The sequence below is a fragment of the Bactrocera neohumeralis genome, chromosome 3, assembly GCF_024586455.1.
Source record: "Bactrocera neohumeralis isolate Rockhampton chromosome 3, APGP_CSIRO_Bneo_wtdbg2-racon-allhic-juicebox.fasta_v2, whole genome shotgun sequence".
Taxonomy (NCBI): Eukaryota; Metazoa; Arthropoda; class Insecta; order Diptera; family Tephritidae; genus Bactrocera; species Bactrocera neohumeralis.
In genome coordinates this window covers 70947922-70975597 of record NC_065920.1, presented here as the reverse complement: position 1 = coordinate 70975597, position 27676 = coordinate 70947922, and the positions used below count along the sequence as shown (strand labels likewise).

At 30.7% G+C, this 27676-nt stretch overlaps 1 protein-coding gene across 8 annotated transcripts in view; it reads right to left on the bottom strand.

Annotated features, from left to right (window-relative positions):
• Window positions 1-27676, bottom strand: part of LOC126753023 (protein FAM102B) — a 195577-nt gene that overhangs the window by 49059 nt on the left and 118842 nt on the right. For 7 of the 8 annotated variants that reach the window (XM_050464122.1, XM_050464114.1, XM_050464117.1 and 4 more), the window contains one exon: window positions 22295-22354. The gene's annotated coding sequence lies outside the window, so the exon portion shown is untranslated. Of the gene's footprint in view, window positions 1-22290; window positions 22355-27676 lie in introns of all 8 variants that reach the window. The other variant, XM_050464115.1, reaches the window with a different exon arrangement.

Sequence of the window (27676 nt, the reverse complement as noted above, 5' to 3'; positions counted from 1 at the left end):
TGGCCAACAACTAAGCAAATATTTCCTATTTACAAAGTGCAAAATTTAAACATACTGTACGCTTAGAGACATGTGATTAGTAAGCAAATATGTTTTGCTGCCTCTTCCATTATAAACAAACCGACACACAAAAAAAATAATTTTTTTAATTTTTAATAATTAAATATTTTGCCTTTTATTTACAATTTCCGGGTACTTTTCTGTCACAATGTCCAATAAAAAAACTTTAATATAAAAGCTGTTATTTATTTTTGGAAAGTTGTATTTCAATTCTTTGTCTTATTGCCTTTTGACCATTGACCATATATTAAAATATCATCCTAAGGATATGCCATTTTTAGTATTTTTTTGGTTATTTGTTGCGATACTTATCAAACTTAATAGAGCAAACAATGATGCTTTAAAATTTAAGTGAAAAGTAGCAAAGACACAAACCATATAAGCTTATAATTACCAATTATTACAGTATTTAACTAGAATTGAAGGTAGATTATGAGGAGAATGTTATTTTTGCTATATTTGCTAAATTTGCATTAGTCTTTATTTCGTATTATTCGTTCGTATTTTAAAGCATACATTAAAATATCATCCTAACGGTATACTACTTTTTTTATTCGATGCGATATTTAACGCTTTTTATAGAATCACATGCTTTGCTAAAACTGGTGCCTACAGTTAGACTTTCTCTGAAAAAAGCAAATACACATACCAAATAAGCCCAAAATTAGCATTTAATACAAAATATAGCTGGAAACGAAGGAGATTGTTAGGTGAAATGCCTGAACCGATCGAATAGAAATCTTCACTTGACCTTCTTATAAATATTTGATCGAAGGAATGAGATTTTATTTTAATAATTAGGATTTTTCAAGCCACTCTGAAAGATATTTTTTTTACACAAAATAATCAGAATTTTTCTAGCCACTCTGAACTGTAACTTTTTTTACAACAAAATACTTATTTTTTGGAAGACTCAATTTTGTTAGAAATTAAAATTTGGACGTAATTTTACGTTCTTTATACTCGTCATGCACTAATGGCCAGTTTTTGATTTATGAAAGATGTTCAAAGGGAACTAATAAAATTTGAAAAAAATAATAGAGACAGCAAAGAGAAAATAAGGAAGAAAAAATATAAAAAACACGTAGTAAATTTTATAGTACAGATTAATGTTGTTCGATCTATATAAAATATTTCGCCCGCAAATTTTAAGGAATTGCTTGAGTTGCCAAACTCTGTTTAGATAAAAATATGGGTCTCTTACCTTGACTAATTTGAACGAAATGAGATTTTTATCCTCTAACAAGAAAGCTGTAGCCTGAACACGAAGTTTTTAACATCCAGAATGAAACATCGGAGATCCTATAAGGTATGTATATAAATAAGTTACACTAACACGTAGGAGTTTATGATTGTAATCAAGGTGACGGGCATAATTTTTATGTCGTAGTCAAGGGTCTGTAGGGGTCAAACATTTGCTAAATTGACGAAAATAGCTGTACGTGATCAAAAATTCTGGAACTCAAATTCGTAATCAGCACATCTCAAATACGCCACAGAACTCTTAAAACGTCAGTCGCAAATTTTTCCCACAAATTTGTTAGTAGTGGTATCAGCCTTACGAGCTGAGTCGATTTATGTATGCGAAGAAGTCACTCAGTTTTTGAGATATCGATTTGACATTTCGCAGACATAGTTTCCTACCCAAAAAGTTGTCATACAAAATGACCCGTCAAAATCAAGTTCTTATATGGAAACTTTTTTATTTGGCAAGATATCTTCATGAAATTTGGCACAGACTATTATTTAGGGTATTGCCTTAATCTCCAAACAAATTGCTCAAATCGGACTACTATAGCTTATAGCTGTCATACAAACTTAGCTATCAAAATCAAGTCCTTGTGTGAAAAACTTTTTTATTTGATAAGATATCTTTACGAAATTTGGCGTGGATTATTATCCAAGGAATTGCTACAATCCATCAATATTTTATTTAGATTGGACAACTATATAATATAGCTGTCATACAAACTAACCAGTCATATTCAAATTAAATATCAGATAATACCTTTTATGACATAAGAAATGCACTTATGAAGGGTATTAAACAAAAAACTAATAAGTATAAAAATTATGTAAAATACCAAAAATAAAAATAAATTTTTCTTCTCAAATTTTAGACTTCTTTAAAATTTTTATTAACTTTTTCATACAAGATAATATTTTTGTAACAAATAACAATCTAATAACAACAGAAATGCCAACAAAACCAGCAAAAGCTATTAAAATTGTTATTGAATACTCGTAATAAAGCAGCTAATAAAGGCAATAATTATTAAGAAAATAAGATTTAGCATGTATAGGTAAGCAACCAGTTTATATTTATTTTTTAATTGCTTTCAAATCAAACGCAGTCAGTGCCAAAGCGGTTCGTCATGCCCGCGAATATTTTACACACACACACACACATGTACAAGCAATGCAATGAGCATATTTTATTTATGCCCGTCACCTGACGTCACTGATCGCCCTTTGCTTTTGCCAGCACTTTCGTGCGCCGCAAATTTCGCTAGCCACTTGACTGCTTGGCATTCGGCCGCGTTCAATTAACGATGCCTGGCAATTTTCACGCTATTGTTCTGCTCACACAAACTAGTCGCCGCGACGATACACATGCATGGCAACAAAAACATTTCCAACAACAATAAAGTCGGCGCTTGCTTGCGACTTTCTGCAACTCATCGCCCATCACGTATACGCCGTGTTGCGCGCCTCTGCCGCCGCGCCGCCGCCACGACCACTACGCTCGGCGCTCGTTTCGCTAGCAAACATTTTAAATTTCATATTATTAATTTTGATTGCATTGCTTGCTTTTTCATTTATTTGCTTGTTGCACGCTCGCGCAGAATTTCGCTTCTGCTGTTGTGCGCTTTTGAGTGTATGTGTGTGTGTATGTGAGTGCATTCATGCATGTGTAAAAACTTGCTCTGGCGTTTACGCGCCGGCACATTATTCATGCATCTCTCGTCAAGGTAAAGGTCAAGTTGTTCATATAAAATAATAATCAAGCGAATTATCGCATTCACTTGCGAAGCGTTTGAAGTCAGCTGGTTAGTCGCAGCTGACTGATTGGTGAGCAGTGAAGTTGAAGTTATGTAGGTAGACACATTTCACGTGGTATGTTGTAATTTTTAAGCTTTTAGCTGGTGATGAAGCTTAAAACTGAGCTTGAAACCAAATTGATGATTCAAAACTAAACGAAATTAATCAATTTCGAACTAAAGACTGAATTGATTAATCAAAACTAAACAAAATTAGTCAAATTTGAAATTAAAAATTGAATTGATTAATAAAAACTAAACGAAATTAGTCGAATTTAAAAGTAAAGATTGAATTGATTAATCCTAACTAAAGTGAATAAGTCAAATTTGAAACTAAGGATAAAATTTATTAATCTAAACTAAAAGGAATTAGTCAAATTTAAATACAAATATACAAAAGATTAATCAAAACTAAGAAGAATTAATCAAATTTGAAACTAAAGATTGATCCGATTTATCAAAACTAAGAAAAATTAATCAAATTTGGAACTAAAGCTTGAGTTGATCCATCAAAGCGAAAAGAAATTAGTTAAAATTGAACTAAAAGATTGAATTAATTAATCAAAGCGAAAGAAATTAGTCAGATTGTAAACTAAAGTCACCAAATCTAAAGCTAAAATGAGTTAAACTATTCTAAAACACACGAAATTAAAGAAGACTAAATGGAATAAGTCAAATTTGAAAACAACAAATGCATGATTAATCAAAATTAAAAGGAATTAGTTAAAATTGAACTTAAATGTTAAATTAGTTATTCAAATATAAATGAAATTAGTCAGTTTGGAAACTAAAGTCACCAAATCAAAAGCCTAAATTAGTTAAACTATTCTAAAATAAACGAAATTGAAGAAGACTAAATGCAACTAAAACAAAATAATCTTAATTGAATAGAACTAAAAAATATTTTCGACTGACTTCCGTTATCTGTTTATTCTGGTTTATACAACAATAACTGAAATATTTCTTATAATTTCCTATAATGTAAAAAATCTGAACATTTTTGACTTTTCGTCAATGATTAAGAAGGCATAAATATTCTTAAAATAAACGAAATTGAAGAAGACTAAATGTAACTAAAACAAAATAATCTTAATTGAATAGAACTAAAAAAGATTTTCGACTGACTTCCGTTATCTGTATATAATTTAATTAATTGCTGAATTAACTAAAATTATGGTAATAACATCACTCGCTTTGAATCCTTCAAAAAATTACAATTTTCGCAGCATAAAAACTGAGTTTTAATAATTTGAAATATTTCCAAAGCATTCTAATATGATCTTTTAATAGTTATGCAATCAATCAATTGCCAATTAATCAATTTAACATTTTCTGCTTTCATTACAATAGATTCCCACATTCTGCTGTGCGAAAATTCACATGAATTTGTAGAAATTTTGCATTTCGCGCGCATGCTTTGGCAGCTATCATACGCCACTTGACCTTGCCCGTTTCATCAGACACATTTCTTTTTTTCTCTTTTCAATTTCCATGTTCAAGTGTTGCGTTTGATTAGTTTGTTGTTGCATAATTTCCGCACAATCGCACATACATACGTGCACACGCATTGTGATGATGCCAGCCGCGCGCGTACTGACTGTGATAACGGTGTGTCTGGCTTGTCAGCGCATTAAAAACGCATCAATCAAAATAAAGTCAAGCAAATTTCTAGTAAAGTCTATGATTTGCATATGTATGTATGTACAATGTTGGTGGATCACTCAGTTAGGCAACCTTGTGTCATATACACTTGAGTGGGTGTATGTGTGCGTGTGTATGAAAATCAGCGCGCTTTTGCGTCAAAGAAATTGGAGAAATATGCAAATTTCCGGTGAGCTTCTCGCGCCTCGGGAATATGTTTTCTTTTTCAATATGTGGAAAATTGTTTTTACGTGTTTGAATTGCAAACACTCTGGCAAGTCAAGTGAGGCTAAGTGCTTTAAAATGGCCTGTTGCACGAGCAAAATCGTTGCTTAATAGAATAATACAAAAATGCTTCTGAATAATTGAATATTAACTAGAATTTAACTTTATAACAAACTCTTATTTGCTATAATGTTTATAGAAAATAAAATCTTTGGAAATTTTTCGTTGAAAATATCATTTAAACGCATTTAATTAAACAATTTTTCGAAAAATTGTACTACTTTTTTGCCATAATTTTTTACGGCAAACAAATTTTTGAAAATCGCAAAACAAAAATCAAAAACTGTGAAATAAGATATTACTTAAACATGTTAAATAAGAAAATGTGTGGAATATTAGACAATTCTTTTGCTATACTTTTTTATAGCATACAAAATTGTGCTGCACACTATCACATAAACTTATTTGAGTAAAACGAAAAATGTGTACGAAATACACCTTGTACTTTTGTATTAATTTCTAACAAACACACCAGCAAATTTAGTGAGGTTAACTCCTATAAAATGGCACGTTGTTCGAGGAATATTACGGCTTAAATGATTAATTGAAATTTTTTTCATAAAAATTAAATTTTAACGAGATATTCACTTAACAACAAAGTCTGTTATTAAGTTTTGGTTTGCTATAATTTTTATAGAACAATTTATTTAAACACTTTTCATAAAAAATATTAGTTAAGCACGTTGAATGTTTGGAAAATTATACCCATTGCTTCCAATAATTTTTATGGCATACAAATTTTCGAAAATTGTGAAAAAAATCATATCATCAAAATACTTTTAAATAAAAAAGACAAGGAAAATTATGATACTTGTTTCCTATAATTTTTATAGGATAACAATTTTCGAAAATTTTGATAAATTATACCATTGAGGCTCATGTAAGTGAAACTAAAAATAGTGGAAAATTCTCTTTTATATTTTTGAATTATTCTCCTACAAATACCTGGTAAGTCAATTGAGTTTAAATGATTTAAAATGAAATTTACTCGAGGTAAATTCTTGTTGTTACGAATAATGAAAAAAATTTTGCTAAAAGCTTAATTTACATGAGAAATTGCGTTTATAGAAAAGATTAAAATTATTTGTTTAGTTGCCATAATTTGTATAGCTCACAAATTTGGAAAGTTTTTCGTAAGTATCATTTAAACATATTCAATTAAGAAAATGTGTAAACAATTTTACTCTTTGTGTGCTATAATTTTTTATGGTAAAAAAAAAATTCTGATATCGTTTATACGGTGTTTTCTTTTCAGATAATTTTAATGTAGTGTAAAACAAATTTCACAGAAATTTTTGAGTTAATGCTATAATTTAGCAGCGGCTGCTCAATTAAGTTCCTTACGAACAGACCTTAAGCTAAGCACATAGTGAATCAGAGAGCGACGTAACATTTGACCCAAAAATATAAAAGGTTAACTACTGTCAAATCCTCTGTGAGTGAAGGTGCAAAAAGACAATTTTTTCACCTTTTGTGATAATCGAATTTTTTATCAGCTCCTTTTAAAACATTTTGTCTCTTATTGTAAAAATATAAACAATTATTACTTCCTGCTTCTCTCCACCTTCCATTTTTGTATTTTCTTTATTATTTTTCAACCATTATTCGTTTATAACGCGGCTACCTCGAAATGTAATTTCGTTTTTCAATTAGCGCCTTTGTTTACATTTTTATTATTTTTTCGGTTTTCGCAATTTTCATTTAAACGCCGCAACGTTATTTTTGTTTATTTACTCTGCCATTGTAAAAATTGTGGTTTATGGATAAAAATTTTAATATTTTTTCTTTTGTTGTCTGTTGTGAAGCTGCTAGTGCGGCGGCCTGCAGAGAAGTTTGATTTTATTTTTGTTTGTTTTCGGTCTGCTTTTGTGGCGTGGACAACACATTGGCATTAAAGTTATGTTGAAAAACCACAGAAAAGGCATTTGAACTTCCAACTTGACTGCAATGACACTTCGTTAGCCACAAAATGTAGGCTTACTTGTTTAGATGGTAGTAAGAAGACAGTTAGTAGCTCGCCTGATTGAAGGGGCTGTTATTTATGGCAGCTAAAAAAAGAGTTTGAAGGTGCCAATGAAAATAGAAAATGATTATGTTATAGATATGGTGCTTGGAAGTTTTTAATGTGGAAGTTTTTCTAACAAAATAATTTAAAAAATTATAAAAAAAATTAATAAACATATCAGGAAAATTGTAGTCCTTGTATGGATAACTTTTTTATTTGACAAAATAATTTCACGAAATTTCGCTTGGACTATTGTCAGAGGAAATGGTACAATCTCCGAAGAACTTGTTCAGATTCACTATAGCATACAGCTGCCATACAAACTTATCGGTCAAAGTTAAGTCCTTGTATGAAAAACTTTTTTATTTGAAGAGATATCTGCATGAAATTTGGTATGGATTCAATTATTTTAATTCCCCGGCAGCGCTACAATTTCCTTAGAAATTGTTCAAATCGGACAATTATAGCATATAGCTGTCATACAAACTGGTCGGTCAAAATCAAGGGCTTGTATGGACAACTTTTTAATTTGATGAGATATCTTCACGACATTCGGCATGGATTATGGAGTCAGGCAATGTTACAATATATGAAAGAATTGTTCAGATCGGTTCACTATAGCATACCGCTGTCATACAAACTGATCGGTCGAAAATAAGTCCTTGTATGGACAACTTTTTAATTTGAGAAGATATTTTCACGAAATTTAGCATGGATTTAACTCCAAGGCAGCGCTACAATTTCCGAAGAAATTGTTCAAATCGGATCATTACAGCATATACCTGCCATACAAGCTGATCAGTCGAAATCAAGGGCTTGTGTGAAAAACTTTTTTATTTGATGAGTTATCTTCATGAAATTCGGCATGGATTATTGTCTACAGCAGCGCTACAGTCTCCATAAAAATTGTTCAGATCGGACAACTATAGCATATAGCTGCCACACAAACTGATTGCTCAAAATCGCGATAAGATCCTTCTGTTATGAACCTGAGCTATTCGATTTTTATTTCTTCAATTATTTTTGGTTTTTTTGGAGTCAAATATTACAAAAACAACAAAAAAATCATAAATGCAAAAAAAAAGAATAACTCTGCCATCAGATCTCCACGAACTTCTTCTGCTCGATTGCCAATCAAGTATTTGATGCGTTTCAGTTAGCGACGCCATCTTTCGATACATACACATACATGAAAACGTATACTTGCATGTGTGCATCATTAACCCATATGTTAGCAGCTGTTAGTTACACTTCATTAACAATAATAATAATAACAACGAGCGATACAAGATACGGATGAGCACGAAAAATGATGCACACAAGCAGCTTGATGGACGGACAGAAATACAGTGCGCTACAGTAGGTACTCATATGACGGACAGACCGACAGAGAGACAGACGGTTGAATGGAATGCGCATACAAAGTGAATTGGCAAATGAAGCTGCAGCAACAACACACGCGCACTTGCACCGAACAGCAGCTGAAGAGATGGACGGTGTTAAGGAGAGCTGGTATGTACGTATGAATACACATACATATACATATATGTATGTAACCGTGTATTTGTATAAGTATGCGCAAGAAATTGAGCTTTTCGATTGAATGCGTTTTAAATGCGTAAAATGCTTTGTTGTTGCACTGCTTTGAAGCTGACTGCCGGTTGGCTGATTGTCGGCGGGTTACAAAAGGCAATTGTATGTCCGCATGTATGTATATGTGTGTGTACATACTATGTACTATAAGAAGCACTTAAGTGGAAAGAAGTACAATGAGAAATAAAAGCTGTGAAAAAGAAAGAGTAAGTAATCCGCTACTTGGAACTCATATGCTGGCTGACACTGTGCGACATGTGTGCCACACGTGTTGTCCTTTGCTGGGTGGTATTGGACTCTTATTCCAATAAATATTAAATATAAAGTGCAAAAAAATTATAAATATAAATGGATGGAGTTCAGCATAATTTCAAAAAAAAAAAATTGCAAAAAATAAAATAAAATTTAATTTGAGTTATGCCGTTTTTAATGCTGATTGCTTCGTTTATAAATATTTTTTTGCCATGACGTTATATATTTTGTAATACAGTTACTTATTTGAGAAAGGAATTGTTTTTACTACGGTAATAAGTGGATCTATATGGAAAATTACATATAAAACTGAATTAGGTGGCAACACTATCCTCAGAAACCTATAATAAAAATTTTCAAGAAATATTTCGAAGCCTCCATGTCAACTAATATATCATTTGGACTGGATAGGTATAAACTTAATTAGGTGGCAACACTGTCTTCAAAGTCTGCATTACAAATTTTCAAGAAATAAATCCAATAGGAATTATTTTGAGTACGATAATAATTGGAGCTATATAAAATATTACGTATAAAACGGAATTAGGTGGCAACACTATCTTCAGAAACCTATAATAAAAAGTTCCAAGAAATATATCGAATCTTTCGATGTCACTTAATATGTCATTCGGACCAAAAAAATTACGTATAAATTGAAGTGGGTGGCAACACTGTCATTAAAGTCTGTATTAAAAATGTTTAAGAAATATTTCGAATATTCTTTTAAGAATTGTTTCTGGTACGTTAATAAGTGGAGCAATTTAAAAGAATACGTATAAATTGAATTAGGTGGCAACACTACCTTCAGAAACCTATAATAAAAATGTTCAAAAAATATATCGAATCTTCCATGTCACGTAATACATTTGGATTTTGAAAAAAAGTTACGTATGAACTGAATTAGGTGGCATCACTGTCTTCAAAGTCTGAATTAAAAAATTACAAAAAATATTTTGAATCCTCTCTTAAGTTATTTGGATCTTACTTGACAAAAATCTACTTAAAATTAATTTTGGGCGCAAAATAAAGAGTTTACTGTATTTTTTTTTTTTTTTTTTTTTGAAATTCTTCAGAACATTCTACGAAAGATTAATTAGATTTAGACTCACAGGCGAATTATGTATATATAATTTAGGGTTTTATAAGTAAAAATATTATAAAGGACATAAATTGAAAATATTATATTAACCTCTTAAGCTCACCCTCGGGTCATTTTGACCTCTTTTCGTGAGACTGTTCAATTCCAATATAGAAGAAAGATCGAAGGGATAGGTAAAAAATGTTAACTAAGGTTGGCTAATTTGTGAAGGTTTTTAGTTGAGAGGGTTTTCGGAAAATTGAAAAATATCCAACAAGGTTCTTTTATAAATATACCTACATACATACATATATACTATGCATGTATTTTAAAGAAGAGTAGGTTTTAACTACAAACATTGAAGCAAATTTAAAAATAAACTATTTCTTCACAGCAGATACATTTCAAAACTTTTGTCAATCTATCACACATTTTAGCTATTAAATAATTTATGAGCGAAGAAAAAATTTGAAACTAGCCGAAGCGTCAAGTAGGAACAAGTGGAGCGCAAAGTTCGAAAATTTCTAAAATAAGCTTATATGGCATCTGGAGGCCGTGCCCGAACATAAACGAGCACGAATAAGTGAGAATTTATTGAAATGTGTGCGCAATAGGCGAAGTGTGGCACCAAAAATTTTACGGAATGAGATAGTAAATTACAACATAGCCGGTTTTTGGACAATTATGTGACAAAGTCATTAAAAATGGCCGAGTAGGCACAAAAACACAAAAAAAGACTAAAACGAGAAGGGGAGGTTTGTGGAGAAATATTACATAGAGTACTTGGAAAAAGAGAGGGCGTGTGGAAAAACCAGCGTCAGATGCTGTCAAAGGCAGGAAGTCGCATAGCTTGAATGCGTAGGGTTGCCAAATAAATTGAAAAATTTAAAAATATAAAATTTTCAAATATACGTAGAAGTTAAAAAAATAATAATATATTAACAACAAAAACAAAAAAAAAATAATTTTTCTTTAAAAAAAAATTTAAATCTTAAATTTAAAAAAAAAATTTTTAAAAAATCAATTATATTTTTTTTTAAATTTTAACACATAGATTAAAAAATTTAAAAATATATAATTTTGAAATATGTATATATGTATATATAGAAGTTTAAAAAATAATAATATATTAACAATGAAAACAAAAAAAATTAGTTTCTTTAAAATAAATTTTACATTTTAAATATAAAACATTTAAAAATTTATATAAAAAATAACATTTATTATATTTTTATTTTATTTCAAATGTTCTACAAAATTAACTGGGAAAAATGTATTATATTTTTTTTTTAATTTTAAAACATATGTACATTTATAAATTTTTTAATTAAAAAAAATATATTTTTTTATTAAAAAAAATGATTCTTAAAGAACAAATATTTTACAAAATTTTTCATGAAAAATGTATGAAGAAAAAATATTTTAAAATAACAATATAATAAACCTTTTTTCATTAAAATTTTTAACATATTTTTTTGTCAAAAATCATTTTTTGTATAAATAAAAATTATTTATTATTAAGAATTTATGTTAGAAAAACATTATAAAATTAAAAATAAATAAGTAGATACAAAATTTTAATTAGTTTTTTGTTCATTAAAAGTTAAAATATATTTTTTTTACAAAAATAATATTTTTATATAAATAAAATTACGCTTGAAATGTTTTATAATATAAATAACGAAAAATGTAAGTGCAAAAAAAATATTTTCAAATTATTTTGTGACATTTTTTTTTTTCATTAATAATTTTAATAGATACACACGTATGCATATATTTTTTTTTTAAACCTTTTGTTTTAATAAATAAATTGAATCATAAAAGTATAAATTTAATTTTTTATAAATTTTTACATAATTAGTTAGGAATTTTTGTTTTCAAAACTAATTTTTTTTGTATAAATAAAATGAATTTTGAAATGTTTCGCATATATTTATAATGAAAAATGTATTTAAAATACAAAAAATTATATAACATACTATTTGTAGATCATTTTATTTTCAATTTTAATATATATTTTTTCAAATAGTTTTTTATATAAAGAAAATTAATTTTCAATCGTTTTTTATAATATTACTATAATTTAAAACATTTTTTTACCATAAATTTTTTTTAAAAAAATAGATTAATTATAATCCACTTTCTCATTAAATGCTTCTCATATATTAACAAGATTTAATTCGCCGCGCTTGGCAACCCCGTTTTGCACTTAAAGCACAACGCGCGCCAATAGCACACACTAGAACGGACAAGTGACAAGAAAATGTGTGTATTTATATATTATATACATTTATATACATAAGTATATATGTACATATAACGGTTGCATGGAGACACTTTATATGATTTCTGCTGACAATACAGTAGGTATGAAAGCACACATGTGTGTGCGTGTGTAATAAAACTTAGCAGCAGGCGGTCAGCAAAAGCCACTTAAAGACAGGCATGAAGGCACACACCCTCACACATACAGAAATATTAATATATTTGAGCACAAAAGCATTTGTAAGTAGGTATGTTTGTTTGCTTTTTATTGTGATGAAGATGCGGATATTGTGGCAGAAATAAGCTGTCGATTGCAGAGTGGCAGCAAATGGCCACTGTATATGTGAGTATGTGTGTGAGTGCGTCTGGTAAGTGTGTGTGTCGAGAGTGCGTGCAGTTGTGTTTGACACTTATTAAAATTGCACAGCTTATGAATAGCGACGACAATGAAAATGCGATAAAAAATAAAATGCAGTTAGTACAAAAGCGAGGAGCAGTAAAAACAAAAACAAAAAATGAGGAAGCTACAAATATTAGCAAGAAATGCAGAAATTCAGTAAAGTAAAATTCAAAATTTTTTTTTTAATTTTTCTGGCTCTTTAACAGTAAAATACAGTTAACTAATTGCGTAAGGAAGTAGTTTTGGAACAACAAAATTTTATTATTTGTATGATTTGAAAGCAAAAAAAAAATCGTCGAATGAAAATTTCACAGTTCAGTTCCGAAAATAACTCCTTAGTGCTTTTGTACAGCATTATTTGCAGTTATCCACAGTTGAGTGGCACAGCTGCCAGCAGATTTCAGTTTCGGCGAATATGAGGCAGCCATATTTTACAAAAACGCTTGACTGACTGACCAAATGTGCAGCACAGCAAATACAAGTACAGCTTGGCGTATTATTAATAAGGATGTTTGTGCTTCAGTGGCATAACGAAATGGTTGGGCGGTAATGGAGTTCATTAAGTAACGAGTTCTACACGAAAGAGCTTTACAAGGGAGAACAGCACGTTTGAAAATGCGTACATAGTTACATATGTTTATCTGTAAATGAAGTAAAGCTCATATAAAGTGCATTTCAGAGCAAAATAAGTTTGAAAGTGGAATATACGCAGATATAGTGGTGAGTAACAAAGGGAAAAAATAACACAATAGCTGAAAATCTGTGTAGGAGAAATTGAATTTTCAAAGCAGAGTGTGGCACCATGTGATGGAGGTTTAATGCTAAAATTAGACTGCAAGGACACAGCTAAATATCGCTACAATATCAAGGTTCTGTAGCAAGAAATATTTATGTAAATTTAGGGATTTTTTTCAAAAATTCATGGGAGACTAATAAGAAGCCATAATTCAACGAAACTTGTACAAAGGATTTTTAGAAACTCCATGAATCAAATATGCATATATCATCGCCAGAAATACTAAAAAAGCAAAAAATCACAATAAAAGTACAAGTACAATTGAACTATAATAAATAAAAATTTTTTATATAAAATTTTTTTCTAAATATTTTTTTTTATATAAATTTCTTATTTTATATAAAATAATTTTTTTATATAAAAATTTTAATTTTTTTTATATAAAAAATAGTTTTTGAGAAAAAAATTATCAGAAAAAATTTTTCATATAAAAAATATTTTCGAAAAAAATAATGACTTCAAACGGTTTCGCTGTAGATATTTTGCTTTTATAAAGCAAATAAGTAACAGTTTTAAAAAATGTAATATCAAGTCCAAGCACAGCTCCTGAACTAGTTAAGCAAATTTCAACAAATAAAACCTGAATTGTAAGCTCAATTTATCACATAATTAATTAACTAATTGCGCCATTAGTTTTACGGAAAATCCTTAGTAAATGTTCAATAAGATGAAGGTAGCTGTTAATTAAATAAAAAATTAATTAAATAAAAAATTTTCAGCTTTTTAACCGTTAATTGCACTCAATTTACACTACAGAGAAAAAATTAAACATCTAACTTCTCAATTAGTACTAAATTGATATAAACTTAGTAACAAAATTTAGACTGTCAATGCGAGAAAGAAAGCTTTTATTGACAAATCAAAAAAATTTAGGTTATTAACCGCTAATTGTTCTCAACTAATTTAATATAGGTAGGCAATTAATTAACTAATTGAACAAATTATTACAAATTTATAGCAATTTAGTGAACAAATACCCAACAAACCTTTTAAGTAGTGTTCAGTGAAAGAAAGAAAACTGTTAATTGGTAAAGAGATAACTAATTAACTGTTAAATTAGTTGGACTGTTAAAAAATTTCAGATATTTAGTCACTAATTGTTCTAATTTACAACGCAGTGAAGAAATTAAATAATTCACTGTTCAATTAGTGAATTGGCTAGAATTGCTAAAAATTCCCACTTAATATTTGAAATTGTGTTCAGTGAGAACAGAAAAGCTAATTTAGTAATTAAGAAATTTTAGTTATTAAGCTCGTAATTGTTCTCAATTTAAAATTATTTGAAAAAATTAACTAATTAACCTTTACATTCAATGAAACTCACTTAAAATGCAGTGAGGCAAATAACTAATTAACTGTTTAATTAGCATTATGTTAACCTAAGTTAATGAAAAAAAATCTCGATGCTTCCTGTTAAATGTTTTCCAATGAAAGAAAGTAAGCTCTTAGTTGGGCAAATTAGAAAATGTCAGCTGTTTAGCTGCTAATTGTTCTCAATTCAAAATGCAGTGTAAAAATAAACGAACTAACTGTCGATTATTATTACATTGATTTATGTACAATTATTAATCGGATCCCATCTTTTGGGTAAATAGTCTTCAGGGAGAGGAAAAAGGCTTCAAATTAAGAAATTAATAAATATAGTTACCTAACCGCTAATTGTTACCAATTTCTATATAAACAGCGAAGCGCTTAACAAATCTAACAATTATTATGTAATTGGAAGTTTAAAAGGGTTTGTAAATTGTATGAAATCAATAGAAGTCTGTTCAATGAAAAAGTTAAGGCTCCAGGAGTTAACTAAATTAAAGTTTTTCTATATTTAATATCGGCAGAAGCTATTAATTCCTCAATTAACTTTTAATTGACAAAATATTGATTTGAAAGTCTCTATGTAACCCTGAAAATGACTGCTTGGATAGAATATGAAATTATATGCAAAGAAGAAATAGAAGTAAAAGCTGTTATCTACTTAAAATATTAAGTAATCCCAGCTGGGTATGCGTTTAGCCGTAGCCAGTTTGAAAAGTGTGATTTATTTTCTAAAAAATTTTCATCCGCTCCCAAATGTATGCAACGCATTACAATTAAATTACATTTGATGAATTAAGCATCGTTTCTGGCACAAAATAGAGAGAGTGACTTTGAAAATGATATTACAAATATAAAATAATTAGTTTTTCAATCATCAAAGAATCTGTGAAATTTAAATCTCGAAATCAATTAAATCGAAAAGTTCAAAATGTCAACAGACAGCCAAAGCTATCTCATATGACTAACATATGATCGAGAAATAATAAATTCTGTTAGGCACACCGCATTTAACTTAAGTTTCTCGCTTTTTCTATTGCTCAAATTTTCACTGCGCGCCAAAAGGTAGGCAACAGTAACAATAAGTCTCATATTTTACATATATGAGATCGAAAAGTCTAAATTCTTGCTAAGCACAATGTATTTAACTTTAACTTCTCGCTTTTCTATTATTTAAACATCTGCTGCGCCAAAAGGTAGGCAACAGTAACAATTAGTCTCATATTATCCAAAATTGATTGAAAAATATTATGTCATTGTAGAGCAGATAAAATGTTTCATATTTTACATATTTGATCGAAAAAGTCTAATTCTTACAAAGCACAAAGTATTTAGCTTAATCCTCTCGCTTTTGCTGTTGTTCGAACTTTTGCTGCGCGCCAAAAGGTAGGCAACAATAACAACTGACAACAAATGGATTATAAATTCTTTTGAGAATATGATCAATAATACAAAAGCTGAAGTTTTCTAGAATTAATTATGTACCTATAGAAGTATGTACATTAGGGTGATTCAAAAAATTTTTTTTTTTTTTCAATTGTTACTCGCAAAAATAGGTTCCTAGACACCTCTAAGAAAGCCTCTCCAAATATGAGTTTTTAATTGTAACGGGAAGGTCCTCCGCCTAACGGTTTTCTAATTTTTCTTATTATCAGATAGAAAAATTTATATCTCGCTTCCAACTACTTGAAAAAATATCTTGTTAATTAGGTTTTGTAGGAAATTGAATGCTCTAAAATATGGTCTCTTATGATTTTTTCGTAAACCCAACCGTTTAAAAGATATTAACGGTTGAAATTTGACTATTTTTGAAAAAATTCTTTATTTCTTATTAATTTTATAACTCAATGAAAAAAAATTATTATGAATGATGAAACACATAGTTTTGTATGAAATTTACTGCTCTATAAAAATGGTCTACGATGATATTTCGATTAAGTTAAGCGTTTACGAGATATTCATCGTCAAACATCAATGCATATTAGGGTGGATCAAAAAAAAAAAAATTTTTTTCGTTTGGTACTCTGAAAAATAGGTTCCTAGACACCTCTAAGAAAGCCTCTCCAAAAATCTATTCATAATAATTTTTTTTCATTGAGTTATAAAATTAATAAGAAATAAAGAATTTTTTCAAAAATAGTCAAATTTCAACCGTTAATATCTTTTAAACGGTTGGGTTTACGAAAAAATCATAAGAGACCATATTTTAGAGCATTCAATTTCCTACAAAACCTAATTAACGAGATATTTTTTCAAGTAGTTGGAAGCGAGATATAAATTTTTCTATCTGATAATAAGAAAAATTAGAAAACCGTTAGGCGGAGGACCTTCCCGTTACAATTAAAAACTCATATTTGGAGAGGCTTTCTTAGAGGTGTCTAGGAACCTATTTTTGCGAGTACCAATTGAAAAAAAAAAAATATTTTTGAATCACCCTAATGTACATAGACTTTTATTTTGTCACAAAATTTCACAACATAATTTTCTGCCAGGTCTGCGACCCTTTGCTACACATTACCTTGGAAAAAATTGGTTTTCATGCCAGACAAGAAATATAAGGTTATATATATACTTTAAAATGGATCTATAAAATCGATAAGAAATGTGGAAACCCCAAGACTGATAAATTTTTTAGATAAGCAATCAGAATGTCTTTGTTCTAATTTTAAATTTAGTACTTATGTTTGCTGTCGGCGATAACAACTTGTAGCTTGTTGATGAATTCTAAGAAATTTGCGGGTTTACTTGTTTATATTTTTTATATGAAGTAAGCTATTATAGATATTTATGAATTACTAAAAAACGGTGTTAAGTATCTCAACAACAAGTGTTGACGACGGAAATGTAAGCTTTTTGTGAGGCGAAGTTCCGGTGAATTTAGAAAAAAGTAATCAATTTAAGTGGAAATTTGTAATTAAGAATTTATATGATAATTGGCAGGTTAAGTGCTTTTTTCTGGAACAGGAAACGGATATATAAAGGTAAAAAATTGTATTATTTATAATTTGTGGTTTTTACTGTTATCTTTGACTAGGAGGGGAATTCACGTTAGTTTATATACTATATTATTGTCATATAATTTAAAGTGGTATTTTATTAGCGCACAAATGCGACAATTCGCTCGAAGAAAACGCGCAGAAAATCAGGGATGTCTTTATGAGCTATAAATTTATATTTTAATGGCATCTTTAAGCAACTTTTAGCAATTCTATGACAAAATTTAAATGACATTTCATATCTCTTCATACAAACACACGAATAAAGTTCCTCCATCTCTTGCAAGCCCCAACCTACACAGCTCTGATCGCGTGCTCCCTTCGCAAAATTCACACACTCTCTCTTTGTAGCGTGTCTTTGCCTAACTGTCGTAAGTTGTGAAATTTATTAACGCCTCACTTGTCAAGGTCAACACAATCTACGCTTGGTCCACATTGGACCATCAAATCATCAAAGCTAGTTGCTTAGTTAGCTGTCGTCTCGAATTTGTGCAACGCATAAGTATGTATAACAACTATGCACTGCAACAATATTAAGGGCCACGCGTCTTAAGCTGAAAATGTGCTTAGAGCGTTGCTGAAGTGTAGCTGCTGAAGCGTTTTGTAATGGCCACTGTCAATGCGGGCGCCGGTAAGTTGGTGTTGGGGCGCATCTGCCGCCAGCGCTGGAGACTTGTGTGTGTGCCGTTAATTGGTTTGTTGGAAAAACCCTTGGTTTAGTAGAGCATAAATATGACTGCATTTTTATTAGTGTGACCTTGCATATGGTTTTATGTGTGATATTTAGGTGTATCCAATTATTTGGTATATAGTTACTTAACAGTTATATAATTTTTGTTGTTAAGAGCAATGTTTTTGCTTTTGGTTATCAGTGGTATAATATCTAGAGAGATCTTGCTTTGGCATTCAATTCAATATTTCGTATGCTCACAAACAAAAAAATTAAAATAATATTTTTGAAATTGGTTAAAGTGGCCACCCTGTTCAATATTTTTCCTATATATTTTTTATTATTATAGAAATAAGGATTTAGTATTAAATCAAACAATTAAATACACACAATTTTTTTATATTTATTTTAAATTCAAATAGGTGGCAACCCTATTTAATATTTTTTATTGCTATAATAATAACATTTTAGTATTGAAGAAAAAAATTTTAACAAAAATTGTAGTGTTTTAAAATTGAATTAAGTGGCAACTCTGTTAAATATTTTTTAATCTCTCACATTTTTCATTGCTATAATAATAGCATTTTAGATTTAAAGCAAACATTTAAGCACCAAAAAAAATTTTAGTGTTTAAAAATTTACGTATGTAGGTGGCAACTCTTAGTTAAGTTTTAAATAAGTGGCAACTCTGTTAAATACTTTTTAATCTCTCACATTTTTCATTGCTATAATAATAACATTTTAGTTTTAAAGCAAACATTTAAAATCCAAAAAAATGTATTGTGTAAAAATATAAACAAGCGGCAACTCTGCTGAACATTAATTTGGTATTACATATTCTTTTAAACTTGTCTTGCTATCATGACAGAAATTTAAATTCTTTTTAATTAGATATACAAAATAGGTGGCAACGCTGCCATAAATAATTCGAAAACTTGCTGTTGACCAATGACTAGTAAATATTAGTTGGTTTTATTTCTGTAGGAAACTCGATTTCGTATTTACGCGAACAATAAATACTGTATACAAAACAATATTTTTTAATTGGTAAAGTGGCAACTTTCTTAAGTACATTTTAACGTATTATTTTTTTTATTGCCACAGAATTATCATTTTAGTATTATAACCAAAAATCCCAAAAATTTATAGTATTTATAAATGTAAAAAAATGGCAACTCTGTTTAAAACTTTTTTGTTTTTTAGCTATTTTACACACATCCTTGCTATAATGAAAAAATATTTATATTTTTTAAATTAGAAAAACAAAATAGGTGGCAACTCTGCAGTTAATAATGCAAATTTACACAATTTCAAACGTTGCATTAAGCATTAAACATAAATTTTTTTTTTTCTGAGTAGTGCCTAAAATCACCCTTAAGCTCCTAACTTTACTGTGTACACAGCCTTAGTACCGTGTACTCGCTCCAGTGATTTGCAGCGCTTTACTGTATTGATTTCATAGGTGTGAACTAAGGAGTATCACAAATGACGAAATATTGCTGTAAGCTTATTTATTTGTACATTAAACTATTTGATATTGCTGGGTTGGCAGGGAAGTAAAGGATTGCCAGCTTTGAAATCAAGCGCTAATTATTTGTCTAACCATAAACTTGTAGTTGGTGTTGGAAGTTGGTTCATATGTATATTGTCTATTGAGAAATCCAAAAATAAATTAATAATGTTTACATAAATATATACATATGTATGTAGGTATGTAAATGTATTAAATACCAAAAGCGCAATTATTAAGCTTTAAGCTACAAAATCACGTTTCAACTCTATGAAACAACAATTACTTTTTGTCACAAATATCATTAGTTATTTATTTGCATAACTGCCTCTTAATACCCACTCATTCAATTTGTAATTAGTGGCAGATTTGGATGGAATATGAACGGTATTTGGAATTTAGGTGTGAATGAGTAGACATTTCGGAGTTCTAATGAAGCGCAATTCACATAAAAATGCAAATAATGATTTTAGGTTTTCATTATAAATTAATTAATTTCAAATCAAGTTACTTTTTTTGAATTGAATATTTTGTAATGGCTTGAAACAAATGTAGAGACTAAATATATGTATATACATATATGTTTCTAATAAAAAAATCGGATCAAGATAAACCAAAACCACTTTCAACGGGTAAAGAAAATTTAATTTCGAAACGAACGAAGACTATTGATACCTCAAAAATATTAAGGTTTGATATAAAGACTTCTGTATCTTTTCTTTGATACCAAATGTGTTAATAATTTTAAACATGTCGTTACCCTCTTAAAACAAATATTTTTTTGAGACTTTCAGTTTGATGTTTTAATATTCCATCTATTTTCATATTAAATTTCATGGAAAAAAATAAACAGGTGGTAGCCTTAAGAAGTTTTAAACTCTAAACCAATTTTCAAAACTAAAGGTTTCTAAAACTACATATAGGTATTTTTTTTCTTTTAAAATTTAAATTTTCAACAGCTGGCAAAACTTCTATTCATAAGATTTGTTCCATTAAAATATAAAAAATCAAACATGTGGCAACTTTCTATTGCTTTCTATTTCTATTAAACATATTTAGGTTTGATATAAACATTTCTTACATACATACATTCATATCTTCCCTTTCATACCAACACTGGCAATAACTTCAGTTTTTTTTTTTTTAATTTTTTATTCTTTCAAAATAAAGCTTTTGATTTGGTATTTTTATCGTAAAGATCTATTTTCATACTAAATTGGATGAAAAAAAAAAATTAAACAGGTGTCAGCCCTACAAAATCATAAATTCGAAACCATTCTTTTACGCTAAAGGTTTCTAAAATTTGTTCTATTAAAACTTAAATTTGAAACCGATGGCAACCCAAAAAAAGTTTTTCAACTCAAATCAATCTTAAAACTTCTGAAGGTTGCTAAGGCCTCATAAAATTTATTCCATTAAAATTTAAAATTTCAAACAGGTGGCAACTCTCTATCCATAAGTAAGTTTTTAACGTTATTATACAAAGCTGTCGAAAGTCGTTTTAAGGTTTCTGAAATCTCCAAAAAGAAGACTATTCCGTTAAATTTAAAAGGTGGCAACTCTCAATTCTAAAATAACTTTTCAACTACATTAAATATGTATTTATCAAATTTATCTGTTTTGATGTTTTAACCACTACCTTATATGTATATTTTTTCATTTTAATTTTTAAACAGGTGGCAACTCGCTATACTCAAAAAATTTTATCTATATTATACAGAGCTATCGTAAGACTTAAAGTTTCTACAAAGTCAAAAAAAACTATTTCTTTAAAATTAAAAGTTGGCAACCCCGTATACTAAAATAACTTTTTTACTACATTAAATATTAGTCAAAATTTTGTTTTGGTGTTTTTATTTTACTAATGTACATATATTTTTGCTTTATTTTAAATTTTCAAAAAAGTGGCAACTTTTCAACTTTTTAATTTCAACAAAGGATATAAAAGGAATTTTAACTTGATTTTGGTAGCTCAGTTTGTATTACAACTACATATATGCTATAGTGGTCCCGTGTGAACAATATGTTCGCAAATTAAACCGTTGCCTTGGGCAATAACCTTTGCGAAATTCCGTGAAGATGTCTTCTCACATAAAAAAGTTTTTCGTTATAGGGCTTGATTTTGACCGAACAGTATCTATCGGTTCCAACAAATCCAACGAGTCGAACAGCTGGGGAGTTCTGTTCAGGGCATAATAAAGGTCTAACATAGTAATATTTATTGCAAAATGAGCATTACTTCTGAGGAGATCTACGGTTCAAGTCGATCCAGTTCGGTGGTAATCCGATAAATATGAGAAAAGAGCAGACTACATATAGTATATTGCTCTATGTATATTAAATATGTTATATAAGTTTATTAAAATATAGGCAATTTCGTCAGTTACTCACCATTTCCGCAATGTTGTGGTTGTATGCATGTACATGTCTCTGAGACCCACAATTGAATGCCTGTAAAGGATAAAAGAAAACACACTTTAGAAAATTAAGTTCGTTGCAAAGTTGACTTGAAAGCTAAGAAGAAATACAAAAGCCGAATACACACGAAAAGCTTTGCAAATTTATGCTGTAACCTTCAACCGAAGTTTGTGCAAAAACTTGCATACAAAGTGGAGCATATCAAATTACACCCATGAGGATTAAATGCAAACAATAAGGGGCCCTCGCCAGCATATGCAAAAGATCAACAATTATTCAAGCGAAAATTTGCAAGCGAAAGTTTTCATGGAAAAGAATACACTTAGGTACACAGTGTCACACACATGTGCAGTATGGGAAGTGCGGTGTGAGATGGTGTGGCAAGGCAGAGACGACTATAAATTGCGGCTGCTTTGAATGATGGAACAAATTGCCCAAGAACGCAGATGCAAAGTGCAAAGCGCAGCATCGTAGCAACAGTAAAAGAGATAGGGAGAGAGAGAAGGAGGGAGGTAAAGGTTGAAGTAGATGGAGGGGCATATGTGGTACGAGATTTAGATATTACATTGGCACTAAAAGAATGCACATACGGTATGTAAGACCTGTCAGGCGCTGAGTGTCATACGTTAGCAAGGAAGAGTTATCGAGAGAGACAATGATGTGTAGAAGCGCATGGTGGACAACAGAGCGGGCGGAAAAATGCATTTGTGTACTATGTAAGAATTGCACCATAAAAGATTTACCGTCATCATTCAAAAATAGAAATTTAATGTAATTAAAACAATAACAACTAAAGCTCCTTTAATGTTTTTTCAGCGAACGGAACGCAAAACCATGCAGCAGTTTTCAACGCCTACATTTATCAATACAAGTACGAACTGTGGCAGCCATTAGGTGTTAAATAACGGCTTTTGTGGCAATAATTCAAGCCTTCGTCACTCGGTATATGGCGTAAGGCAGGAATGCCTACACAGTTTGTAGTGAAAGCCATTAAGAGCCTACGCTGGAAAATTTACATTATGCGAAGGTTGTGACGGATTGTGAAGAGTGACGTCATCGACTAGGATTGTTGTGAAAACCTCACCTACAAATATAGCCAATTATAATAGGAGAGTGCCGTTCCAGTTTTTTTAAGATAACCCACTAATTGACCGATATATACCCTATAGGTAACCGGAAATTTCAAAAATTTGTATTTTAGGCATATGGGGGCTAGGGGACTACTGTCCCGATTTTAGTTTTTTGACACAAATGCACATTATTATCAGGTACAGGGGCGACCTGATTTTCATTGTATGTCTGAGGAAGTGTTCGGTTTATATAATATATGTGAAGTGATGGAATCAGATGGAACTTAAATTTATGATGTATGGGAAATAAGTGTGGCTGTCGTGCGGTTGCGCTCATTTTCATAATGTAACATAAGAATGTCGGGATTATTGTTGCGAAACAAATTTAGTTGTTATTGGTCGAGGAGTTCCTGAGTTACTAAAGGTCATCTTAAAGTCGGGGAGAGCCAATTCTAGTTATAAGGGTGACTAACCTTGCCAAATAGTTTTCTTATCAGACGATGAGTCATGGCAACCACTAGTGACTGTTTTTCTGCGTTTCAGTCGGTGGTTTTATAAGTAAACGAGTATGCAGAGCTTTGGGATAATTATAGTTTATTATGTATGGATAAAAAAATGAAAGGTCATCTAAACACTGAAAGAGTTAATTCTAGATACATACATGGGTGACTAACGTTATCAAATCGTTTTCTCATCAAACGACGAGTCATGGCGACCACTAGCGACAGTTTGACCGCATTCTATGTGATGCGGACGTTCAGCCGGTGGTTTTAGAAGTAAACGAGTATGAATGGCTTTGTGAAAATTATAGCTTAGTATATATAGTATGTGGGCAGAAATTAAAATTATTCATAAAAATGATTTCCAGATAATGTCGAACTAACTTAATGTTTGGAAAAGTCATAATTAGTCAAGGTATATATACCGACATTAAAGATCCCGCATCTTGTATATATGTTAAAGCATATACTCATATAATGCACTACGTAAACAACTTAGTCATACTGCCAGTCAAAAATCTAATAAATAAATTAAGTTTACAAAAAATAGTTCTACTTTCACATATTTATTTACACTCCCACCTTCATCTCACTAAACCCGCATTTAAAAACTTGTAAAACTCATTAAAATTCCTGCCAGCGCATTTAGTCACATCGGCTTGTGACGCACAGAACGCTTTTCATGCATCGCAGCTGCACTAAATGCAAACTAGCGAAGTCTATTTTTAGGCGCAAACGCGCACGCAAATTCTATTTATTTATATAAGCGCCTAAAAGTCAACTATGCGCTGTTGTTTGAACTTTTCATCTTAGCATATTTGCGCGTTTCACTTTTGCTTGCGGTAAAGGACTCCCACATCGAGGTTTTCCCACGACCATAAACTTTACTTTGCAGCGCAACATTTCTGATAGTGCAAGTTTCTATGGCGCTTTTTGTGCAGGAATCTTTGAAATTTGCCTACACGCCTGTTGTTATGCTACAGCTAGTTGTTTTATGTGCCTTAAGGAGACAAGTTGGCGGAAGTTGCATACTTTTGGGCGCATTGTTTCGAAAATATCACTTAACTGGTGCTTGACGTCGCGGCAACAAGTCAGCTGTTAGCTTAGCGCTGCACAATTTTGCAGTCAATTTGAGGATATAAGCGGTTGTGGGTGGGTTTTGTGGAGACTTTCATTGTATATAGTGGTATATAGCAATATATATACAATATATGTCAAATAGCTGTCTATATGTCAAATAGTTGGCTCCAGTGCATTGAGCGCGTAGTAAAAGTTAATTTCGGGCGCACGAAGGCTTTGTAAATAATAATATAATATTTTCCCTTTGAATATCAATAAATATTATTTGAGCACTATTGAAAATAATAGAAATATATTTCTATTTCAGGTTATTATTAATGCAACATATATAGTAAAACAATAGATGTACTTATCTTTGGGACAATGAGAGTAGTGAATACTTGAAGTAGGGAATAGTCGACAGTATACCTGACAGCTTACCACTGACAACGGTTCTACGACAAAAGTAGCATTAATGATAAAGAATTTCAGAATATTTTCTGGAAACAATTCACAGTCGAATTTCGTCTGACAGTTGACAGCTGACTACATAAGTGACAGTTGTTACATATATGACAGCTGACAGCAAAGCTACATATTGGTATTTTGAACTAAAAAAAATCAAATTGATTACAAAAGTGTATGAAGATATTTTGGAGTATATTTATGTATAAAATGAATCAGAGTTGTCATAAAGTTCAATAGAATTTGGTGATTAATAATGCGTTGAGTGTTAATAGAGATTTACTTTTATTATTTGGGAGACTTTTATAACGATTTTTTTCAATAGGGAAGCTACAAAAGTAGATCGATAGGCACAGCAACCGATACCATATTTTTCCCTGCTCTTTTGACATTTCTCTTCAATAAGGTTTGCCATTTCATCATGGAAAGATATACCATCCAACAACGAGTCGAAATTATTAAAATTTACTACCGAAATTTGGAGTCAATGGACTCAACTTTAAGTGCGCTACGTCGCATTTATAGTCGTCATAATCGTCTGTCAGATCAACAATTGAGCGTCTAGTGGAAAAATTTGAATCCACAGGCACAATACAAAATGTTCCTGTGGTAGTGAGACAAAGAAGTGCCAGTAGTGTCGAGAATATTGCTTCCGCTAGCGCATCAATTAAGGAAGGCCCAAATCAGTCTTTCACACGTCGTTTTCAAGCGTTTAGGGATCTCTGTGACATCGTTGTAGTGAATTTCACGAAAAGATCTTGGCTTAGATCTTTACAAGATCAAACTGACGCAAGAACTGAAGCCGCTTGATCACCAGAATCAACTGTCACTTATGTTCGTGAATTGGTCTAAGCAACAACTTGAAAATGATCACGATTTTCATCTAAAAATCATCTTCAGCGATGAGGCTAATTTTTGGCTGAATGGCTTCGTCAATACGCAAAAAAAAGCGTTATTGGTCAGGCAGTCGGCTCGTTCGTGCGATTTGACGCCGTTAGATTGTTTCCTGTGGGTCTATGGTCTATGCTAAAAAGCCATCGACGTTTGATGAACTTCGTAAGAATATCGAACGTGAATTTGCAGCAGTATCGGCCGATTTATGCTTGAATACGGTCGAAAATTGGGTTCAGCATCTGGTCTTCTGTAAGTGTGTCCGAGGTGGTCATGCAAAAGAAATCGAGTTCCATACATAATGGCATAGTATATACTTTCACAGGAATAAATAATTTCCCTGTTATCCCATACCGTTTTTGCTTTATTTAAAAAAAAAAAAAACTTTTTTAGCCCTCTTATTGAAAAACCTGTTACAGAACTTTCTGAAGAAGCCACAGTAGATCTCTTTAGACACAAAAATTCGCTATTCAATTAGACAATACTTTGATTCCAAAGAACTGATCGAAAGAGAATAATTCTGGTAAGTCAGTTGGGATATTGACTGCCTGAAACTTAGTAGTTCAAGGTTCTTATATAATCGGTGATGATCTCAAGAAAAATTTTCTGATAGATCAGTATAGGAGATTGATTTCCTGAGATTTATAAGCTCATTTTATGATCCTACAGGTAAACAAAACTTTCTGTAGGTCGAATGGGACATTAATTCCATGTCACATAATCAGTAGAGATCTCATGGCAGTGATATCAGTTTGTCAGTAATGAAGGGTTCTGATTCAGAACCAATTTCATGAAACACAGTATGTGAAAATTGATAAAACGACGTTTGACATGCAAATGCAATTTGAGTAAATTGTTGCTATTGTCATTAGCAGCAAGCGGTCCCACCCTCAGCATAACGACTGGACAATGTAATTACAACCAATAAAATTACTATGATTTGTAAAGCAGGCATGTTCAACCTAGTTTCAAAGAAGAAATATATATATTTATTTGTACATATATGTATATGTATGTACTTGTATCATAGGCGCTGCAATTAACGCTTGAAGTGGTAAATGGCCATTGAAGTTAACGGTAAACATGTTATACTAAATTATAATATGATATTCACCCATAAAGCTTATAAGTATACACATATACAAGAACATTCATGTATTGGTATGCGTGTAGACACATATCGATCGCTCCAACAGCGTCATGCAATGCCAATTCCATCAACTGTAAGTAATGTGATGAGGTGTCACAGCTGTTGGCAGTAAAACAAGCAAATAAAAAATATTTACCGGTGATGTGCGACAGCTTGGTAGCTTCAGTTGGCAAATTCGTTCGTTGAGTCTTTGTTCTTTTTTGTTTTTGGTTTTTTGGCA